The sequence below is a fragment of the Crocodylus porosus genome, unplaced genomic scaffold (assembly GCF_001723895.1).
Source record: "Crocodylus porosus isolate Cpor-Errol unplaced genomic scaffold, CroPor_comp1, whole genome shotgun sequence".
In the NCBI taxonomy this organism is placed as follows: domain Eukaryota; kingdom Metazoa; phylum Chordata; order Crocodylia; family Crocodylidae; genus Crocodylus; species Crocodylus porosus.
In genome coordinates this window covers 27,832,335-27,847,386 of record NW_017728909.1, presented here as the reverse complement: position 1 = coordinate 27,847,386, position 15,052 = coordinate 27,832,335, and the positions used below count along the sequence as shown (strand labels likewise).

Sequence of the window (15,052 nt, the reverse complement as noted above, 5' to 3'; positions counted from 1 at the left end):
AAGCATGTGGAGATGGGGGAGCAAGCAGTCCTAGGCTGGCTCCTCCCCGATTTGGAAGAGGAGACAACCTAGGGCCCCTGCAGCACGTTTCAGTGCAGTGGCTCCACATGCCCCAGCACAGGGGCTCCACATTCCTTAGCATGGGGGAATTTCTGCAGTGGAGCCCCATGCTGTGGCACACAGAGACGTGGGAGCATCCAGCTCTGAGCTGCCTGCTCTCCGATCTCCACATTTGTCCCAGTGCATGCCTCTTTGGCCTGCCTGGCACCTTTCTTTTCTTCATGGGTTTTTTCTTTTGCTACCAAGAAGTCCCAATAGCAAATTGTGTGCCAACACTGCAAATTAGCAGTGATGCACAAAGTTTAACATGAAACACATGCTGTTTGTGGCACCACAGACCGCATGTCTGTATCCAGCCCATATAGTTTAATTTGGCCCAATCCTCCAATTTGTCTAGGTCACTCCGAATCCTAGATCTACCCTCCAGCGTATCTACTACTACCCCAGCTTGGTGTCATCTGCAAACTGGCTGAGGATGCACTCCATCCCATCTTCCAGATCATTAATGAAGTTATTGAACAAAACCAGCCCCAGGATGAACTCACGGGGCACTCCACTTGATACTGGCTGCCAGCTAGACCTCAGGCCATTCATCACTACCCATTGAGCCCAATAAGCCAGTCAGCTCTCTATCCACCTCATTGTCCATTCATCCAACCCATACTTCCTTAACTTGCTTGCAAGAATGCTGTTGGAAACCATATCAAAACCTTCCTAAAGTCAAGGTGTCATGCCCACTGCTTTCCCCACATCTACAGAGGCAGTTGTCTCACCATTGAAGGCAATCCGATTGGTCAGGCGTGACTTGCTCTCAATGAATTGATGCTGACGGTTCCTAATCACCTTCATCTCAAGTGCTTAGAAATAGAGTCCTTGAAGACCTGCTCCATGATTTTTCCTGGGACTCAGGTACGGCTGACTATTTTGTAGTTCCCTGGATCTTCCTTTTATTTAAGATGGGCACTATATTAGCCCTTTTCCAATCATCTGGAACCTCTCCTGATTGCCACGAGTTTTCAAAGATAATGGCCAGTGGCTCTGCAATCATATCAGCGCCCTCAGGTAGTGGCAACATGTAGGGGGTGGCCTGGTCAGCAGGATCGGCCACGGGGGGACTTCCCCCATCGGCAGGACTGGCCACAGGCAGCAGTTGCTGACTAAGGCAGCACTAGTCACCCATGCCCTCAGATGCATTGCATCTGGCCCCATGGACTTGTACACATCAGGCTTTTCTAAATAGACACTAACCTCTTCTTCACTACTGTTGGCTGCTCACCTTCTCCCAAAAACTGGGCTGCCCAGTGCATTAGTCTGGGAATTGGAGGTTAAAAAAAAAAAAAAAAAAAAAGCATTAAATACATCAGCCTTTTCTTCATTATCTGTCATTAGGTTGTCTCCCCCATTCAGTAAGGAACCCACATTTTCCCAGGCCTTCCTCTTGCTGCTAACATAATTATAGAAACCCTTCATTTCCCTTGCTAGCTGCAATTCCAATTACACTTTGGCCTTCCTGATTCCATCCGTGAATACCTGAGCAATATTCTTACATTCCTTCCTAGTCATCTGTCCAAGCTTCCTTTTTAAGTTCACTGAAGAGTTCTTTGCTAAGTCAAGCAGGTCACTTGTCATATTTGCTATATTCTTCGTGTACATTGGGACGAATTGTTCCTGTGCACTCAGTATGGGTTCTTTAAAATGCAACCAGCTCTCCTGGACTCCTTTCCCCTTCAAACTGGCCTCCCAGAGGATCCTGCCCATCACTTCCCTGAAGTCAAAGGAAGGCTGTACGTGAGCTAGGAGACTGCTCACATGCACTGTAATTAAAGCACATTGGAGCCAACTCAATTAATCAAGTCTGCTGGAGTGTGCTAGTTAGCATGCTTCCAGCCAACCTCCGGGTCTCATGCATCAGCATCCCCGCACTTTAAAATGGTTGTGGTAGCACTTTAACTAAAGCTCATTCAACAAGCTTTAGATAAAAGCAGCCCCACCACCATTTTGAAGTGTGGAGATGCTGATATACAAGACACTCTGGGCACTTAAAGCACAGCAGTTCTCAGAACTGTTCTAATTAAGAATTAATGCACAGCCCTCCCAACCCTGGAGCACATATAAAAACACCCGAAGTCTGCATTTCTGAAGTCCAGGGTCCATACTCTACTGCTCTCCTTTCTTCCTGTTGTCAGGATCCTGAATTCGATCATCTCATGGTCACTGTGGCTCAAGTTGCCATCCACTTCTACATCCCCCAGCAATCCTTCCCTGTTTGTGAGCAGCAAGTCAAGAAGAGCATGTCTTCTAGTTGGTCTCTCCAATACTTGCACGAGGAAGTTATCTCCAATACTCCCTAAAAACTTCCTAGATTGCCTGTGCGCTTCTATATTGCCCTCCCAGTAGGTGTCAGTGTGACTGAAAACCATGAGAACCAGGGCTTGGAAACTACTGCTAGTTTCTAAAGAAAGCCTCATCTACCTCATCCTTCTAGTCTGGTTATTAATAGCAGACCCCCACCACAACATCACCATTGTTGCTCTCCCCTAACCCAGAGACATTTAACAGACCTATCTCCAGTTTCATTAATTCCTTTTGCTTCTCGTTCTGCCCTCTTTACATTCCACTTCTTTGAGTCTTCACCCATTCTTAGAGCTGAACTATGCAGTCCTATCTACTTTTAAAATACCATTTAGTAATAAATATACTATTCTTAAAATAGATATTACATCTTCCCATCAGGCAAATGGCAGCTAGGCTGAATTGTTCAGACCAGCAATCACACACAATATTAAAATGAATACAGATTTACAACAAACCCAGACTTATTCACTCTGCATATATACCACATACTGGATGCTGAGCCTTTAGTAGAACCCAAGATGACAAAATGATACACAGTAAATTTACCCACTCTTATCTTTCTCAGTGCTTATGTCATCAGGATTTTCTCTCATTTGTTTTTGAAGTCCACTTATCTGGTATCATTTCACTCACATAGCACCTATAGATAATTCTTTGATAATATTTCAGCTGCGCCCATAACTAATGTATGGGTTGTCACCTGTATTAGCCGCTTTCCTACAATGTCTTCCTCAAGAGCGTGAGTCAGTATTATCTTCAATTTAGGCCCGCTATCAATACTATTAAGAACAGTTGCATTTGTAGACTTGAATGCTGTAATTGGAAATGTGCTTACCTACTATTAATTACAGGTAATTCTGCACTTGTACATGTAGATGAGACACAGATGTTTTCTACCACCATGTAATCACACAGGCAAGCATGGCAAGTAGTACTGGCTGTAACAGTGTGGTTTAACTGCAGAAAGTGGGGCAGCATGCAGGTAGGCCACATAGAAAGTTTTCATTGAACAACAGCACTGCACAGGGGTCTACCTAAGGTAACATAGACAGCTACTTGTGCCAGCTGGGAAAAGTGACCCCTCTGGCCAACCCACCTGCTCCCTAAGGCAGAAAGCAAGCAAATGTTCTAATAGTTATTGCTGTTTTTTGACTGCAATACAAACTCTTGCAAAGGTCCACAGCCTAGGCCAAAAGTTCCTCAACCTTGCACATAGAAGTTCTGCACACAGCTATCTGTGCAGGTTGCATTCAGGGATCAGAGACCAGAGATAAATAGCCATGACAATATTACTGCTCTACAACTCTTGTGAAGAATAAATGGTCCCATCTTTCCCTCTGGGTGACATGGTTAGTATAGAGCTACCAGAATCCAACATGTCTTTCCCCTTTTTTCCCCCCAGACTCATGCTACTAGATAATTTAGCCCCACTCCTAACTATAGGCCTTTGATTTTTAGAAGGCAACTATTCTACACCACAAAGACTTTGCAAGGGGATAGTCACACCACCTCCTGGAACAACATAAATTATACCTGCAAAAGGACTTATTTACCAATATGGGCAGTATACACACATCCAAGCTGACTTAAAATAAGGCAACTTAACTAAGTCGATTTAAATTAAGCCACATTGGAGCATATACAGTTCCTTGACATAATGGCAGCCATCTTGTGAACACTCCCCTGCAGAAGCCCTGTCAAGTCAACTTAACTAATGTGACCTTAGAGTAGTATTATCTTGCACCATATTAAAGTCAACTCCGCTCCATATATGTGCGTCTACTCTGACAGTTAAGTTCACCTTAAATGTCAGAAAGTTGGTACACATAAGTTGAATCTATACAGGGCAGTTTGGATTGTCAACATCACTATGATACTAGGAGGTGTAGGTGTTTTTACATTCCTACCTGACATAGCTATACTAGCATATCTTTTCAGCTTAGACTTCAACTCAGTACAAATCCCATTCACTTTTAATTAGCATCTCATTTCTTTTCATCTTAAAGTGCTATGTTAGACATTAGTTCATATCCATCTGCAGCCTATTTACAAAATCAGTTTCTGCAATTAATGCAATTATTGGTTATTAAATCATGCTAGATTTCAGTAGGAGGATTCCCATTCAGAATTTCAAATTACTTTTTCATTTTGTTTTGATCACAGAACTCATTGGACTTTCATCACCAGTCAAATTAAAAATCTCACCCTAGGAGACTACATGAAGGATTTAGCAACATAGTCCTTAGTTAACAGTTTCCTATAAAATACCAAATTAAAAATTAGGGATATAGGTTGTTATACAGGTTGATATAGAGATACAGGAAATTAAAATGAACATGATTTATTTACTTCATCTCACTAGGCATTTTATTTCAATCACTAATTATAGCTATGAAGAACTGTTTTTCTATTATGTAACTAGAACTTTTCCATTTGAGATCATTATTCTTCATATTAATTCTAGTAGCTATTTTAAAATCACTTTTTACCCCTATATTTGTTGAGATCCACTCCATTTAATAACCTCACTCCAATGCAACTTAATTTACATTACTATCTTTTCATTAGTTCTGTCCTCCTGTTGGTAATCCGTTACATGCTATACAGAAAAACAACGCTAATGAGATTTGCACAGTACTGAAAATATCCACCCTATAATCAATTATATTTAAGTCAAGCCTTCTGGCAAGAATTTATAGGCCTGATAAATCAGGAGATACATATGCTCAAGTCCCAGCATTATTGGACCCCTAACATTGAACTTAAAACATATACTATCCTTGTCATGATTTTTTCCTAAATAAATCAACTGTGGCCCCGATCCTGGAATTCTTGTGGATATGTAAACTTGAAGCATGTGAGTCACCCTACTGAGCTCAGCATGGCTATTCACATGCCTAAAATCACCCATGTATACAAATATTTACAGTACTGGGGTATAACTAACTGCAGACCAGATCCTGAGATTTGGAGACTTACTTTATTCTACTAACTATAAGGGACCCACCTGCTACTAGTTTTATCTGCCTGTGTAGACAAGCTAGACTCTCACTGTTCCAACCATGCCACTTGTTTGGCAGTCACCATATAGCAACCTGGGCTTTAGAGGGAGAGCCAGGTTGCTTTCTTCAGACAAGTAAACAGGATGGGAGAGGGTGGGAAAAGGACTGAGTCCTGGCTCTGTTTCCACTCCCCATTCCCTCTCCACAGTTACTGGCTTGAGTAACTAGGAGCATAAGCTGCTCTAGCAAATGAAGTAATTTTCTCTTCCCACCCTGTCACTAGTGCAAGAAAATCAAGGCAGAGTTAGAGGCTGGTGAGGATTCATTTCTGAGTTTTCTGCAGCAGTGAAGCTATGAAATGTTGCAATGGAGTCTTAAGCAAGGCAATAATGCATTTTTCTCTCTTCCTACATATTCATCCGTCTGGACACTGCATTGACTGTATGCACACAGGAAACCCCCATCTATAGTCCCTGTAAACTTTTATTGTGATTTCTTCAACCATTTGAGTAAAAAGAAACCCTCTGTTTTTAGAAGCCGAGTCCTTGATTCCAAGAGTTTTTACTGGACAAACGCTTGGAAATTCTTTGTGGAAAGTTTGAATGATATCAGTGTAGCTCCCAGTTGTGTGTGAAGGGAACAAATAGAACCAGAGTTTTCAAGTTCTCTTTCAAAAATACGTTTGTTTTTTTTTTAAACTTAGTGTTCACATATGGTACCACATTGACTGTAGCAGATGACAAAGACTGCTTTAGCTGTAGAGCAGATACAGAGTTCTCTCAGCTTACTCTGGTAGTATACTTCATCTCTGGGTTACAGGGACTCCTTATACAGGAGAGGTCTGTCTCCATGGTCATCCTTTGGTTTCTTACACAAGAATAGCAAGTAATTAGTGATAACTTGAGTGAACATTTTTTTGCATGAACACCTGGACACTAGGAATCGAATTGAGAACATCTAACTTCTTTACAGAAGAGATATAGCAACTATCAGACAATCACCTTTGGTCACTAAGGAAACTGATTCATAAGTGGAAAAGATAATAAACCTATCAGGTATAATACCTAAAGGGAGACCCAGATTTTCGGCACAATCCTTCTCCTGCTAAAGATAATGAGAGATTTTCCATTGTCTCTAGAAAGAATGGGCTCTGGCCCCTTAGCTGAATGACCTCTCTTCTCCACTAACATTTGCTCTGAGCATTGGCTTGGGCAATGATTAACTTCCTTCGTAGATCTCCTTTGCTTCCCCATTTGGGATCTCTCTTTCATATACACTTAAATGAAATTTTAAATGAAAATGTAAAAGACCCAGTACACTCACAATCTCTCTCGACATATACACACGTGTATATATGGATACAAGTGTATTCACACATATGGATGGGTCAAAGAGGATTTACGTATTGCTTCTGTTTTGTTTACTATAACTATTCCTAGAATAAAAAAATAATACTTTGCACGGCAACCAGTACTCACAGCCCTCCATACATATTGTCATTTTCCAATTTACATAGAGGTAAAATAGGTTGAGTGATTCACCCAAGGCCAAAAAGGAAAACACTGGCTGTGTCTATACAAAACACTGACTGTGTAGTCGTTACTGCACAGTCATTTAGGACTTGTATAAACAAGTCCTAAATGACTGCTCAACAAGGATCCTGGTTTTCTCTGATAAAAAAAATTGCAAGTTCTCTGATAAAAACCCCAAAATTCATGATTAAAAAAGAAAGCCCATCACACACTCCCACAACCCTCCCCAGCCCTGCTGGTTCCCCTCACTCCCCCCTGCCCATACAGCCCCCTGGCCTGCTCGTGCCCCCCACTCTCTTACAACAGTCCCCCAGCCCTGCTGGTACCCCTTACTTCCCCCCAACCCTGCTGGTGCCCCTCGCCCCGATCCACAGCAGAATGGAGCCTGGCCCTACCCCCTACTGCGGGCTTGTGAGGTGGGAGAGAGGCCAGCTCCCCAGCACTGCATATACTCCTGGGTGGGCACAGGGGACCTGTGCCCCCCAGATCTGTGTGCAGAGCTGGGGTGGGTACAGGCTGCCTGCTGTAGGCTAGGGCTTCTGCCCTCATGCCCTCGCTGGGGCCTCCACAGCCCAGCAGGTGTAACCTCGTGCTGCAGGGCAGAGTGGGGCCACATGGTGATCTTGTCACTAAGGTAGTGCAGAGCTTGCAGTGGCATGCCCCCTGCATGCACAGCAGCAGCAGAGTCAGTGGTGCGAGGTTGAGCCCCTCGCTGCCACATGCACAGGGGGTACCTCGCCAGGGCAGCCCTGCTCTCCCTTGCAGCACTGGTTGCACCCACTGGGCTGCAAAGGCCCCAGGGCGTGCAGCAGGGTGGAAGCTCAAGTCCACAGTGGGCATGCCATATCTGCCCACATACCATGCGCAGATCTGGGGGGCACAAGTCCTTCCTGACCTCCAGGAATGCACACAGTGGGGAGCCAGGCCCTCCTGCCCCTCCAGCTAGCCTCCCACAGCCCCATCCCACTCCCTGCCAGTGCCCTGCAGCCACACATTGTGGCCCTGGGCTCCAAGCCCCATGCACCGCCCAGCTGGGCAGCAGCCCCAGCCCTGCCCAACTCCCTCCCTGCCTCCAGGGGCCTTAATCCCCCACCACCACTTACCTGCAGGAGTGGTTCTCCAGACTGCCTGGCAGCCATGTGCATATACAGTACATGCACATGGCGCCCCTGCCTGACCATCCTCCTCTTGCTCCCTTCCAGCCCCCTGTAGGCTGGAATTCTGCCAGCCTGCAGAGGATTCACTGCAGAACTGCAAAAATCTGTGGGTTTCTCTGCTAAATGAAAAATCCGGGTTTTCCTTGGGTGAAGGGAGAAATCCACATTTTTCTTTGTTTTCCCATGGGAAATGGAAAACCCAGGTCCCTGCTGCTCAGTTACCGGAGTTACTGTGCAGTAGCACTGAGGAACGGCTTTTGTGATTCTTGACTGTGCAGTAGCTCATGACTACAGTGCAGTAGTGTCACATCACGCTTCCTGCCATGTGACACTTCTGTACAGTAGTCACATGCTATTGTGCAGTCAGTGTCTTGTGTAGACACAGCCAGAGAGTACATATTAGTATCCAGCACTACATTTGTGCATGTTCTTCTGAGTTAATGGTTTCACAGCTGTGGTATACAAGTGCTTTCCAAATTAATATTTTAATTTAACCTACTTTTATCCTTTTTTCAATAGGACTTTGATGGTCAGGATGCATAGTGTCCACCAGAAATTGAGGAACAATGATTGGGAAAGTTTGGGAAAAACTGAATGAGGCCAGGCAATATGGGCTAGACAATGGAAGAAAGGGATTCTAACTCCTTGGCTGAGGGCTCAAACTACCACACCACAGGTTAAACATTATCCAGAACTCCTTTTCAAACTGAGCCACTGCCCCTTGAATTTTATAGTCATTGGATAAGTGGAGAGAAGTACAATGGGGAAGTTTGTTATATTGGGAATAAGGGTTCAGGCTAGAGCCCAGTGCTCCCAGGGAAAGGAACATCTGACTGTGCTGAGCCACACACTATTTGGCTTGCTCCCTTTCTCCTGACCACACATAGCTCCCTCTGTTGTCTGCCCAAAGAGCAGTTGGAGGGGACATTAGATAATACCTGTCCTATAGCGTGATAGGGTGTTATTATATGTTACCTTTCAAACATGTTAAGTGCTCTTAAGTAAGATGCGAGTACCCATATGTTAAACCAGGAAAAGACAAGGTAAGAAGCCTCTGAGCATCTCAGAAATAATCCTTTTCAGGCAAAGATTATCACCAGGTGGTGTTAGGCAGCCTAGGTCCAGTAACAGGCTATGACGTTAATACCAGCAATTTGCATAGAATCATAAAAATTAGGGTTGGAAGGGACTTCAGAAGGTCATCTAGTCCAAAATCCTGCTCAAAGCAGGACCAGCCCCAACTAGATCATCCTAGCCAAAGCTTTGTCTAGCCAGGTCTTAAAAACTTCCGAGGATGGAGATTCCACAGCCTCCCTGGGTAGCCTGTTCCACTGTTTTACTACCCTCCTAGCAAGAAAGGTTTTCTTAATATTTAATCTAAACTTCCCTTGCTGCAACTTGAGACCATTGCTCCTTGTTCTGTCATCTGCCACAGCTGGGGCAGGAGAGAAGGCAGAATGGGGACATGTGGCCAGAGAGCTGCTAAGCAGCCCAGAGAGGCAGGGGTCAAGGAGCTGCCAGGCAGCCACAGTGCCTGATGGGTAGAGCAAGCCTAGTTGATCCCACTCTGGGCCCACTGGGGCTGGCAGGAGCCAGTTCCAGGCTGGTGGAGGGTAACATGGGCCAAATCCTGGAACCTATACTACTCTAGGAGAGCTGGTTAACCAGGCAGCCATGGAGCAGACTTGGCAGGTACTAGCCACACCCCTGTTCACCAGCTCACTGGCCACAGGTCTGTACTGTGCATGTGAGAATGGTTCTAACCCTTAATGAGCCACTGCTCACAGCATGTGCTAATTTTAGTGCTGTCTAACATTACTTTGGGTTAGCATGTGCTAATTTTATCATGTAACTACACCCATAGAGTACTATGCTTATTCAGAGAAATACAAATTCAGCCCCGTTTTTGCTAAGGGGGAGCTAGAACCCAGCTCTTTAACTGTGTAGACCAGTGCACTGATCACTCAGCATGCAAGGGCCCCCTCCACCAGTTTAACATCCGTTAATCATGGGTTTCTGCCTGGCTACATTTTTGTGACTTACATCCGCTTATGTATCCAGACTGGGCACACATATATAGCCATACATATGCTAGACCACAGGTAGAAAACTACCACTAAAGCCCAGGAAGTGCCATAGCATTTCACCCTTTGTATGGAATAAAAAATCAAGCAAGTGTAACAGGTTGTCCTCCCCAGCGCCATCTTCCCTGTTAATCCATGCCTTACTTGAGGTGCCCTTGGAGTCCCCTTTAAGGTTCTTTTGTCCTGCTCTCTACTTGCCTGCCACATCTTCATGGAAATTATTATGCTGATGTTCTTGTGAGCGGGAGACTGCCTATTGTATTTCGTATGTTGGGGACTTTCACCTCCACAGGCCTTGACCCCAGTCTTTCTCTAGCTACACTTCCCTGTCTAAACCCACCAAACAGGGTTTGACTCTGGGAACAGCCTTGAAGTCCAAGCGTTTCAGTCCAAAAAAAACAAACAAACAAACAAAAAAAATTTGCACCTCGGGTGCACCAGACCACCCCAGCCTTTTAAGATCATGCCAGGGTCAGTGTACCCCAAAATCCCACACCCACACTGGCACTAACACTGTACCTTTTCTGGTGCCAGTGTCAATGCACCCCAAATCCTGCACCCACACTGGCACCAGGTCCTCACACCAGCTTGGGGTCCCAAACGAGGCCTCCTCCTTCCCCAAATAGCCTCACCCAAAACACCAGTGTTATTCTATAACAAAAAAGAAATGTGAACTGTCCTGTCCATGGGCAATAACTGCCACCAAAAAAAAATGTGATTAAAGGAGGCAGCATGCCAGCTTACATTTGCACAGGGTTTGTGCTTCGGCTTCCCACTGTCAGCTACAGTCTCTCTTCTGGGGTTGCTGCCATCTCTCCAGGGGCTTCTGTAGTTCCCCTCCTCCAGCCTTGAGATCACTCACCAAACCTCTCCATGAAGCTCTAGGATGCACTGCTCTGCTGCGCTGCCCAGGGTTTTGTAGTCCTGGCCTGCCCCTTCCGGGCACCTGACCCACTGGCCAGGCTTGGCATTTAACCCCCTCCTTACCAGCACTCTGTGCCCAGAACATTCTGGCCTTAAATGGGCAGACCTGTCTTTTGGTGACAGGGCTAGGGTTCTCTGTTACACCAAAGTAAAACCTTGGCTTGAATTAAGTTAACAGTAAAACTCTTGTTCAAGTCAACAGAACCAGGATGTTGACAGGAGTGTTTCATTTTGTGAATATGCCAAATTGTCCATACTTTTCAACAGGGTCACACTCTTAAGAAGAAGAGATTATAAACTGCAGCATAGCTCAAAACGGCATCTACCTTTTGCCACTACCCTGTGTAGTTCTTTGCTGGGGGATAGATAGGTTCAGCCCAGAAGCAGAGTTAAGAGACTACACGGCAAGCTGATCTGTGCTCTGACAACAGACAAGCTCTTGGGTCTCCACTTCCCAGGCAACTACAGGTGAATAGAGAGCATGGAGACTCACTTTCTGGCAATCCTGCCTTTTAAGAGATGTCTAGTACCCAAAACAACTTTTGAAAATCCTGTCTGATGAGTTCAGTGGCTTCCTACTATGCAGAACTCATTACAGCTTTTGACAAAGATTTTTTTTCTCAACCAGACTTGAGATTTTTTTTTCTCAAGCCCTCACCCCAGAGCACATCAGTGCAATGGTATTTAAAGGCTGAGCATGTGAAGGCAGCTGCTCTTTGTGCCTTTGAAATAGCAAATTCACTGGACTGCATGTCTGCTTTGAAGAATTCTGCAAACTGATAATAGGCCAGACTGGTCCTTTATGCTTTACACTGGAAGAAAGAGAACTTTCTTTACAACACCTCCTACAATAGGCATCATGTACCACTCTGCCTTATCCATTTTCGATCTCTTTTCATATTTCATCTTACTATTTAGGTTTTCGCCCTTACCTGGGCCTCTTAATTTTTCTCTCCCTCTGCTGGTGGCCTTCTGATGACAATGTTTTGTTTTATGCCTGAACAACATTCATACACCATTGTTTTCCATAATTCATACTACATACTTTCTGTTGTCTTGTACAATTTGTCGCCATGTTTTGAGATGTTTGAGAACACTATGAAAAATCAAGTTACATTGGTATTGGTTTTCATATTAGGTGTTTTTGTATCATCTAACATGATGGCACTCCAATTCTTTGTGGGTCTCTAGGCCCTACCAAAATAGAGTTCAATCCATAATCATGCTCATGTAATTCCCTCAGCTACTCAACATAACACTGTCCACCCCTGTAAGACCTTGATAATGGAGAAGCAGGGGGAGTCTATGGAGGTTCTTCATAGAAAGGTGCTTCGGAAAGTTGACTGGACCCTAGGGCTTCTGTCACCCCATCCTACCCCAAGATTACGAAGGAGAAGAGACACTTGATTCTTGATACGGTTTCTTTATGATTTAATAATTTCACTGTGTTATGAGAATACATTTTGCGGGAAAAGCAAAGCAGTGGCTGACTGTTGTGGCCCAGGCTGGTGAGTTGGAGGCCAGTTGACAGTCACAAACTATTGTTGTGTCCACATGGACAAAATCATTAGACATGCTGTCTATAATACATATTTTTGCGGTCTTTTATCTCTTCTGACAGCTATCATTCATTCAAAACACCTCCCCTAAAGAAAAGAAGATGGTTAGCTTCCTTGATTATGATAGTATCATATTATTATTTACTCTTGCAACTTATTTGTATGGAAGTCATATTCAATCATTCCTATCCCTTATCCTATGCCACCTGCACCACAGAGCAATGGAAAACCAAAATAAAAAGCATGAACATACCAAAACTCAACACTTACACAGGAATTTTTATTCATATCTTTGGCACTTCACAAAAAAGGTGAAAATCCATTTTCTCTATTACATATTTGTAAATATTGAAGCACAAAGAAGTTAAGATCAGTATTTTCCAAATTTTGGGAAGACATCCATTTGCAACCATTTGCCTCCCTATCTCAAAGTTTACAGAAGAAAGTTGGGGGCCCAGGAAGCTTTTCAAACCTGGTGTTTAACTATACTAAATTGTTTAAACATATATTTGGCAACTTTGTATCAAGTGATAAGGGGAGAGGAAGGCAGAAGGTGGGGTAGAGATGCACTTTATAGATTAACTGAATCAGAGATCAGCTTTCGTGAGCAACAGCTCACTTCATGAGATGCAATGAAAGGACATGCAGACAGCAGGCTGTCAAATTAGAGGAGAGATTTAAATATAAAAGCCAAGGAAGGGGGAAAGGGAAAAGAAAAAAGAAAGAACAGTTCTGAGAGAGGCAGAAGGGATTAGAGAGAATAACAAAGCAATAAACCCATAGAGACTTAAAGAGACGCATTCATTGAAACTGGGAGAAATAAGGAGAGTCATAGCAGAGTTGGAGAGACAGGAAGATGACAATAGGCAAAGGCTAGAGTACAGTCCCTGACAAAAAAAAGTGGAAAAGGAAAATGTTTCTCAAAATGTAAGCCAGAGAGAATCTCATTTTGGCAGAGATCATACTGGCTTATCCTTGACTCCACCAGGCAGCTGATGTGGATATGAGTTATATCTTCTCCATTTCTCTTCTCATATTTCCTGGACCATCATGGATACAACACTCCAACCCTACTACAACAGTTAAAAGTCTCTATAATGGAAAAATCCACAACATGAAGAAAAAAGAAACCAGAATGCATAATGAAATCTGCTTGCTACATTTGTGCAAGAAGCATAACATTAAGTCCTGGGGATTTATCATTTGCACCCTTTTGCTAACACATGACTCCATATATGCAACATAACCATGAAGGAGGACCTCTGAAGAAGAGACCATTTTCTCCACCTAACCTACTCCAAAATGGGTATCTGTCCCAATAAAATATATCACCAAAAAACCTTCCTTTTCCATTTTAGTCAGTCAATAGAGCCCACAAGAACCTTGCCACTGAAACCTTTCAAAGGACCATAAGAAACAGTATTACATCAACATGTGTCTGGAGAACTTCCTAAATCCCATAATCCCTTCAGCTATGTTTCATATTAGCTTCCTATTTCTGTACATGCAAAGCCAAATTATGAGAGAGTGCTCCCATCCTAAATTCCCATGTACACATTATAACTGTCAAGCATCTGCCTTGAGGAACTCTCTGACCTAAGGCAGTGGTGCCAAACTTATCCTGCCTCTGAGCCAGATAGGCCTTTGGGCCAGGGGGCTCCTCAAAACCTGCATCTGGATGTGGTTGCAGGGTGAACAACAGCAGGAGGGCAAGAGGTGGTGGCGACTGAGGCGGTTACCAAAGCTATCACTTGCCCCTTGCCTCCAACACCAGACCCTGAATTTTAGTGGCAGTCTCCATCCCTGCTTATGTCAACCACAAATTCCTGGCCCTTCTACAAGCCTTGTGGGCCACATGCTGTGGTCAGATCCAGCCAGCGGGCTGTAAATTTGACATCCCTGGTCTGGTGGATGGCACACTGGGCTGGCACTAATATGAGATGAGTGCTAGTCCTACAACATTAGTTATGCCTCTTACTTCCTTCTCATGCTTTGTCTCCAGTCTAGCCTAGATTGCAAACTGTTTTGACCAGGGACTTTGTCTTATTTTGTTTCTACATACAGGTTTCCCTCTCTTTCTACTATACATGAGTTCCTGGAAAATGGCGCATAACTCGAATTCGCATAAAAGCAACCCACTTTACAAAGTAACAACTAGGGATCTGTTCCAAGACTGCAACTGTACTGACCCCAGACCTATTTCTATCACTTTTACAAGACAATTTTGGTACTCACCAACAACAGACAGTGCACACAAGCACAGGGTGGGGGCGCATGTTACCATGATGGTGATGGCAGCTACAGAAACACGTGTTGCAGACGACAAGCGAGGAGCACAGATCTGTTAGAAATATTATTAAAAATGCCTTATCAATAAGT

The 15,052-nt window shown here is 44.1% G+C and overlaps 1 long non-coding RNA gene across 3 annotated transcripts in view; it reads right to left on the bottom strand.

Moving 5' to 3' along the window:
• Positions 1 to 11,060, bottom strand: part of LOC109307857 — a 103,511-nt gene extending 92,451 nt beyond the window's left edge. For all 3 annotated transcript variants that reach the window (XR_002100378.1, XR_002100377.1, XR_002100379.1), the window contains exon 1: positions 10,935 to 11,060. This is a non-coding gene — a long non-coding RNA (uncharacterized LOC109307857). The remainder of the gene's footprint in view (positions 1 to 10,934) is intronic.
• Between the last annotated feature and the right edge of the window lie 3,992 nt (positions 11,061 to 15,052).